At 32.8% G+C, this 9,060-nt stretch overlaps 2 long non-coding RNA genes across 2 annotated transcripts; one reads left to right on the forward strand and one right to left on the reverse strand.

Annotated features, from left to right (window-relative positions):
* Window positions 1-1,912: 1,912 nt before the first annotated feature.
* LOC148763094 (uncharacterized) lies at window positions 1,913-3,902 on the reverse strand. The gene is made up of 3 exons (XR_016025984.1): window positions 3,776-3,902; window positions 3,043-3,126; window positions 1,913-2,173 (listed from the first exon to the last, which is right to left on the reverse strand). It is a non-coding gene; the product is annotated as an uncharacterized LOC148763094 (long non-coding RNA).
* Window positions 3,903-6,962: 3,060 nt separating this feature from the next.
* Window positions 6,963-8,858, forward strand: LOC148763095 (uncharacterized). The gene is made up of 3 exons (XR_016025697.1): window positions 6,963-7,078; window positions 7,735-7,808; window positions 8,679-8,858. It is a non-coding gene; the product is annotated as an uncharacterized LOC148763095 (long non-coding RNA).
* Window positions 8,859-9,060: the final 202 nt, after the last annotated feature.

Genomic DNA, 9,060 nt, shown 5'->3' on the forward strand with positions numbered 1-9,060 from the left:
TGTTTGAGTTTCCTTTAGTATAGGTACCTTCTATTTTCTTATCATACACATTAAGCCAGATTAATACTTCCATCTCATGTCATCTTTTGACTTTTATCAACATTCATAAAATTCCACCTCAAAACATCCTTTCCATACAGTGTAATAAATTCATGATAAATATACCACTCCACACATAAGTTGCTTACTATCTACAACTTTCCTCAAATTTATTGTCATCCCTATCCAATTATCTTCTTTGTCTTATACTCCAATAATCTTCTTGACTTTCGGTATAATTAACTACGAAAATAGCCCGGCTTCCTCCTCACTTTATTCTCACAATCCTTACTGAATCAAAATTTTATATTCCCCATATTCCATAATTTAACTTCATTGGGTTATATTTGTGCCCAACTATTATCTCATATTGTCATAACATCACTGAATAATCCCCTTCATGCTTAAATTACAATCATTAATGTAATCACATTATCCATTTCGAATGTCATTTATAACCTTATTGCTTCCTTCTATAACTTTCCTCAATAATTATATCACCAATTTATCTCTGTTACACTAAAAGATTCCCATATACCTTCAGTTACTTAAACAGCCATTTTATAATACATTCTAGTCCTATACTTTAAAAGCCAAACTATTTTTACTTCTTTGTATAGATAATTATTATCTCTTTTACACAACATTTACTTAGAGTTAAGGTAGTGTAAAATCCTACGAAAATATTACATGTCCTTGGGATCATCATCTTAATCTGATCTTATCGGAAGATTTTACTCCGAGTCCTCCTGAAGATCCTCTTCTGGGTTTTCCTCCTCTTGAGATTTTTTTCCTTTGCTCCTCAATCCAAGTTTGTTGTATTCTCCTATACTCTTCATCACTCACCGGTGCAGCATTTCTTCCACAACCGGGAGGAAAATGTCGTACACTTGACACTTTTCTAAGGGGTTTACTTGCCACTGTTACTTTCTCCTTATCCTTTTCTGGTTGTCCCCTTACATTTCTCCCACAGCCTGGTGGAAAGTGTCAAACTACTGTCACGCTCTTCCTAGAACGAATACGTCCTTCGGCTATCCTTAATTTCCCCCTTTCTTTAGTATGTTCCTTAGATTCTCTCAAAAGGGAACCTCTTACGCTTACATTAATATTATTACTATCTGCACTTTTTGGACTACTCGATTCGGGCTGCCATCGGCTCCTAACAGTAGAATCTAGAGATCCCTTGATAATACTATGAGAGGCGTCGGGACTACCGTCTCTCTTAGACATGGTGTGTATGTCACCAGTGCACTTCAAAACTTATATGCAATCACATAGTAATTGCATAATTATTTATGCATCTCAAAAGTAGGTAGATTTCTATATGTAGATGCATACATTCTATTCAATTGAACCTAACTTAACTTAACTTAACTTATCTTAACTTAACTGGACTTGGGGCAACGCAATGTCAATGTAGATTCCTTAAAACAACTTTAAAACCAAAGGCTTTAAAATCTAATGCTTTAAAATCAAAGTATCTGATCTTTAAACCATGCTCTGATACCAATAAAATTGTCACGACCCGAAACTCCCCATCGAGCCCGTGACAACCGCCACGAGGCCTCGACAGACATTCTTCACCCCGAATGCCTATCGAAACCCCGTAAGGCTTAGCATCAACTTTCGCATCTCCCCGGTGAGCAACAATTATTAAATCTCGCATTTAAAAAAAAATCATAAGTCATTTTCAAATAAGAACAATAAAATATTATTTTCTGGCTCATAGGGGCATTTTCGTGATTTTTCGTCAAAAATCTCAAAACTTGCTAAAAATGTAATAGGTAAGCAGAAAATATATATTTAATGATTTAAAAACAAAATAAGTATCTAAAATGTTCATTTGAAAGCAAATTGTTAACAACTAGTACTATTCAAAAATAATCAATAAAATATTCTATTTTCTTATAAAATAAATTTTTATAGAAATATTCGTAAATAATTTTTCGCACATGAAAGTAAAGTAAAAATTGTATGAATAGAAATACAGATAACCAAAATATAAGTTTTGATCTGCAATGACACGTGGGCTCCAATTGACCAAGAGGATGTAAGACTGTGAACTCTTACTTTCTATAATGCAGTTCCGAGCTTAGTTCTCGTCCTACTCGACTATCTACAAACTGTCCTGAGCCTGAAAAATGTATAGGAAGAAGGGGTGAGATTTTATAATCCCAGTGAGTAAACAGATACCATCTAAAGTATCTAAAGCCGAGTAAATGGAGACAATTAAAATAAGTCATCATACCGTAATTTCATTACCTTTCAGTTCATTTCAACCAAATAAAATCAATCCATATAAATCGAGTAATCAACTTGGCTTATGAATTTCTTAAAACTTTGGCTCGTGCCAAAACTCATACTCGGTGATACCTTGCGCAGGGCATCTAACCGAGTCCGCCAAGGCTATTAAAATTTTGTATACACTTAAAATATATTTTAGTTTGAGAAAAATACAGCCGTTCTTTGGCGTTGGCTGAGTTCCCCTTCACGTGGTGGTTTGGCGTGAAGTGAACCCTAAGCTTTACCCCAGGAGATACCCTACGCGCCTCTCCGTTCGAGGTAATAATATAATGGAGTTTACCGTGCCCCTCTAATAGGCTGGTCCACGGAACCCCCTCTGCAGTAAATAATTAATATATACTCCACCAATTTAATAAAATTCATTCTAGCATGACATGGCAATTTATCACAATCTAGCCTCTCAAGGCTGAATACACAATACAAATAATTCTGACACCAAAATCAATTTAGCCATTCATGCTCATATATTGTCATAAGCCATTCAATTTAAAACCATAAATTTACAACACAAGCAGACAGTCTCCAATTACTCTATTTTCAAAACCAGTATTCGATTTTTCAGCAAATTTATAAAATCATTTTATAAAATCACAATTTCTCCTAAAACATAGCAATTTACCATTTAAACCCATTTTCCATAAAATCACACAGTTGTATAAAACTACTATAGATAATTAAGACGATAATAAGTTTACTCACTATGTCTAGAATGCAGACTTTCGAAGCACTCTGTCTACTGGTCCTCGGATGCAATTTCCTTGCCTTTACTGGAGGACTCACCACCTTGACACAGTACAAAATCGAGAATTTCACTAAGTTGGTACTAAATCAAAATTAAACTAATTTGGACTACCAATGCATGATATGGAATCCAAAAATGCACTGGTAACTATCTAAATCCGGTGTTAGCCTAATTCGTCTTATCACCCGATTAAATTCCTAACGGGTTCGTTTAAACTCCAATTTAATTCTTTTCAGTTTCTATACCTCAATTGCACCCAAATTAACTTAATGTCCCTCAGTGTGATGCAAATTATCAGTCCCAACAAAAAATTACGAAAATACCCCTAGTGGGTAAAAATTCGTATTTTTGCTCCGAAAATTCCCATTATTTTTCTAGGCTCATAATTCATTATTCCTTAACCAATTCTCCTAGAATAAAATCAAACTCATCCTCACTCACTACATGGTAAATTCAGCCATTAATGGTTGGGGGAGAAAATAAATTCTTTTCTTGTTGTTTTGTTTCTAAATATGCTAAACTAACTAAAAACACTAACATAAATTAAAATCAAATAAATCCAACAACTTTCTCTCTCCTAACCCATTTTTTCAGAATTGAATTCATCATGAAAACATGTAATTTAATCATGGAAAATAAAGAGAAATGCTTGGGAATAAGAAAACTCAAGCTTAATAGAAAAAATCTCACCTTTTTCACTTAATTTCCTTGAAAATTCACACTTTTTCTTTGATTTTCTCTCTCTTGGGTTTTGTTTTCTCCTTTCTCTCTCTTGTTTCTTGCTTGGCCGAATGTTGAAGAAGAAGAATGGGTGGCTGATTTTTTTATGCCTTTTTTATTGTTTAATGAAATAATATTATTTTATTCATATTTGAAATATTTTATTAATTCATTTTTTTTTCTAGCCATCCATTTGTCCTACTTTTTCCACCATGCATTCCCTTTGACTTATCCAAGTCTTAAGTGAAATTTCCAGATTTTTCCAAAGTCTTGGTGGAGCAAATTCTTCAAAATTACACTTTTGCCCCCGAACTTTTCAAAAATTACATTTTTACCCCAAAAATTGAAAATTTTCCATAATGCATAATTTTCACTCCTCATACTCATTTCACACTCCAAATAATTAAATTTGATCAAAATCTTTTCAAAAATTAAATTTTCGATTTCGAATGGCAAAAATACCATTTTACCCTTTTACTCCAAATTATACCGAAATTAAAATTTTTCACTTCTAAACCTCAAATCTTACTCCAATAAGTCAAATGGGGCCAAAAATCTTTTCTAAAAATTTCCATTTTGTCTCCAGGTGGCAAATGACCATTTTGCCCTTGGATAGCGAAAATTCCAGTTTGACTCCAAATTGATCCTCGAACTCCGAATCACCATATTAACCCATTCTGGGACTTTAAAATTCTTAATTTCATTGTAAATTCTCTATTTGATCTAGTTCGAGGCTTAAATCAACTTTATTGTACCTCTAGGTGCAATACCGACTTTTGTAATTAATTTTTTTTTTGGGACTCTCTTAGTATGCAAACATGCTATCCATCACGTGTATGTCATGATAAATATTTTTATAGAGTCGGGGTTGTCATCTTCTCCCCCACTTGAATCAACCATATGATCTTTCTTCTTGACTGATTTCGACATCCGGCTAAATATTAATATTTTAAAAATTTTATCTTGTCTCCTTGGTACTTGAAATACCTTATTATGCCTCACTTGACTTCTGAATCGCCTTTTATCTCACAAATTCTCCTATGATAAAATTATTATTATTTTATTGTTATTTTCTCACTTGCGAAATATTTTATCCTAAACTACTCCTTTCATCTTTTATCACTTTTAAACATTTTAATTGACCTCAATTTGCATTCGATCAACTTTATTTATCACTATATCAAAGTATGGGGTATTTCAATCTCCCCCACTTAAATAGAATTCGTCCTTGAATTCCCGTCGATGTTGCGTTATCAATCTCCTTCTATGATCCTACTCCTTGTTCCTTCTATAAGGACATTCAATTTATTTCCCTCGTTCACCTTCAGTTCAATTAAATGCTTTATTTACGGCAATTATCATCCTTTGGAATCGGATCAGTAATACTTTTCACAACCATGATCTCTTATATCTAGACACTAAGCATGCCTTTATCTCCATTATTACATTTGAACCATAACTTCATCTCAATTATACCGATTTCGATCACATATCATACTTACTTATGTATACCTAATCATCATTTTATTAATTCGCTGCGTACCAAATTTCTCAACCTTGATTCATCCATCTTATACTGGTCTATACACTTCCTTTAATAGAGTTCCATTAAGAACTTAAACAATCCAAGGTTTACCTTCAAAGTCACTCATAACTTTAATCGTTCATTGCATGTCCGTTAACACTTTAGCTCACTGACCTCTTTGGACACTATTTCAAAATCTCCCAATTACTGAGAACCATTCTTCACTTTAGTTAGTAAAATTATCAATTTCATATATACATAGATACATGCATTTTCAAATCTCAACATCTCTCTTTATATATAGGAATCCATGTGTTCACATGCCTTGGACTACATTCCCCCTTTATTCATCCATATCCTAATCCTAGTTTCAATATAATAATTCTTATAGTGCATGTCAACCTTCTTATTATACTTGTGTATAACTTCATATCATTCATATCATTTCCAACCATATGTTTGAGTTTCCTTAAGTATAGGTACCTTCTATTTTCTTATCATACACATTAAGCCAGATTAATTGAAATACCCCATACTTTGATATAGTGATAAATAAAGTTGATCGAATGCAAATTGAGGTCAATTAAAATGTTTAAAAGTGATAAAAGACGAAAGGAGTAGTTTAGGATAAAATATTTCGCAAGTGAGAAAATAACAATAAAATAATAATAATTTTATCAGAGGAGAATTTGTGAGATAAAAGGCAATTCAGAAGTCAAGTGAGGCATAATAAGGTATTTCAAGTACCAAGGAGACAAGATAAAATTTTTAAAATATTAATATTTAACCGGATGTCGAAATCAGTCAAGAAGAAGGATCGTATGGTGGATCCAAGTGGGGGAGAAGATGACAAGCGCGACTTTATAAAAATATTTGTCATGACATACACGTGATGGATAGCATGTTTGCATGCTAAGAGAGTCCCGAAAAAAAATTTACAAAAGTCGGTATTGTACCTAGAGGTACAACAAAGTTGAGTTAAACCTCGAACTAGATCAAATAGAGAATTTAGGATGAAATTAAGAATTTTAAAGTCCCAGAATGGTTTAATATGGTGATTCGAAGTTCGAGGATCAATTTGAAGACAAACCGAACTTTTCGCTATCTAGGGGCAAAATGGTCATTTGCCAGCTAAGGACAAAATGGAAATTTTTAGAAAAGATTTTTGGCCCCATTTGACTTATTGGAGTAAGATTTGAGGTTTAGAAGTGAAAAATTTTAATTTCGGTATAATTTGGAGAAAAAGGGTAAAATGGTAATTTTGCCATCCGGAATCGAAAATTTAATTTTTGAAAGGATTTTGATCAAATTTAATTATTTGGAGTGTGAAATGAGTATGAGGAGTGCAAATTATGCATTATGGCAAATTTTCAATTTTTGGGGCAAAAATGTAATTTTTGAAAAGTTCGGGGCAAAAGTGTAATTTTGAAAAATGTGCTCCACCAAAACTTTGGAAAAATCTGAAAATTTCACTTAAGACTTGGATAAGTCAAAGGGAATGCATGGTGGAAAAAGTAGGACAAATGGATGGCTAGAAAAAAAAATGAATTAATAAAATATTTAAAATATGAATAAAATAATATTATTTCATTAAACAATAAAAAAGGCATAAAAAAATCAGCCCACCCATTCTTCTTCTTCAACATTCGGCCAAGCAAGAAACAAGAGAGAGAAAGGAGAAAATAAAACCCTAGCTAAGAAATTTAAAGGGAAAATAGGTGGAAATTCAAAAATCAAGTGAAAAAAAGGTAACATTTCTTAAATTTGTCTTGTGCTTTACCTTTCCCATGCATTTTCCATCATTTTTCATGGTTGAATCATGTGATTTGAGGATGATTTGAATTCTGGTCATATGGGTTTAGAGAGAGAAAGTTGTTAGATAAATTTGATTTTGAGCTATGTTAGTGTTTAGTGTTAGTTTAGCATGTTTATGAGTAAAACAACAAGAAAAATATTTATCTTCTCAATGAATTTCCCTAGGCCGAATCTAGCCAATGGTATGTGAGGATGAGGTTGACTTTATTTTAAGAGAATTGGGTGGAAAAATGATGAATTATGAGGTTGGAAATTAAATGGAAATTTTCGGTGCAATAAATTGAAATTTTTACCCACTAGGGGTAAAAGCGTAATTTATAGTCCGGACTGATAAATTGGACCAAATTCACAGTCATTGAGGTATTGTGGATATAATTGGATAATTGAAATTGAAATGGATGGAATTGGAGTCGAATTGGGGATTTTAGGAATTTACACCGTGTGTAGGCGAGTTAGGTCGGACACCACAATTAAGCGATTGTCTAGACATTTCAAATCATATCTAGTGCATACGCATGGATAAGAGCCTGAAATAATTTATGATAAATTGACACAATTTACTGAATTTTGTATCATGGATTATGGATAGGTGGTGAGTCAATTGTTTCGGGTAAGAGACTGCACCCGAGGGCGGAAGATAGGAGTATTTCTACTCCTAATACTGTGAGTAAACTTATTATCGTCTTAATTATCTAGAGTAGTTTTATACAATTGTGTGATTTTATAAAAAAATGAGTTTAAATGGTAAATTGTTATGTTTTAAGAGAAATTGTGATTTTATAAAATGATTTTATAAATTTTCTGAAAAATCGAATATTGGTTTTGAAAATAGAGTAATTGGAGACTGCCTGCTTGTGTTGTAAATTTATGGTTTTAAATTGAATGGCTTATGACAATATATGAGCATGAATGGCTAAATTGATTTTAGTGTCAGAATTATTTGTATTGTGTATTCAGCCTTGAGAGGCTAGATTGTGATAAATTGCCATGCCATGCTAGAATGAATTTTATTGAATTGTTGGAGTATATATTAATTATTTACTGCAGAGGGGGTTCCGTGGACCAGCCTATTAGAAGGGCACGGTAAACTCCATTATATTATTACCTCGAACGGAGAGGCACGTAGGGTATCTCCTAGGGTAAAGCTTAGGGTTCACTTCACGCCAAACCACCACGTGAAGGGGAACTCAGCCAACGCCAAGGAACGACTGTATTTTTCTCAAATTAAAATATATTTTAAGTGTATACAAAATTTTAATAGCCTTGGCGGACTCGGTTAGATGCCCTGCGCAAGGTATCACCGAGTATGAGTTTTGGCACGAGCCAAAGTTTTAAGAAATTCATAAGCCAAGTTGATTACTCGATTTATATGGATTGATTTTATTTGGTTGAAATGAACTGAAAGGTAATGAAATTACGGTATGATGACTTATTTTAATTGTCTCCATTTACTCGGCTTTAGATACTTTAGATGGTATCTGTTTACTCACTGGGATTATAAAATCTCACCCCTTCTTCCTATATATTTTTCAGGCTCAGGACAGTTTGTAGATAGTCGAGTAGGACGAGAACTAAGCTCGGAACTGCATTATAGAAAGTAAGAGTTCACAGTCTTACATCCTCTTGGTCAATTGGAGCCCACGTGTCATTGCAGATCAAAACTTATATTTTGGTTATCTGTATTTCTATTCATACAATTTTTACTTTACTTTCATGTGCGAAAAATTGTTTACGAATATTTCTATAAAAATTTATTTTATGAGAAAATAAAATATTTTATTAATTATTTTTGAATAGTACTAGTTGTTAACAATTTGCTTTCAAATGAACGTTTTAGATACTTATTTGGTTTTTAAATCGTTAAATATATATTTTCTGCTTACCTATTACATTTTTAGCAAGTTTTGAGATTTTT

Source organism: Theobroma cacao, chromosome 4, assembly GCF_053813885.1.
Source record: "Theobroma cacao isolate CCN51 chromosome 4, ASM5381388v1, whole genome shotgun sequence".
Taxonomy (NCBI): domain Eukaryota; kingdom Viridiplantae; phylum Streptophyta; class Magnoliopsida; order Malvales; family Malvaceae; genus Theobroma; species Theobroma cacao.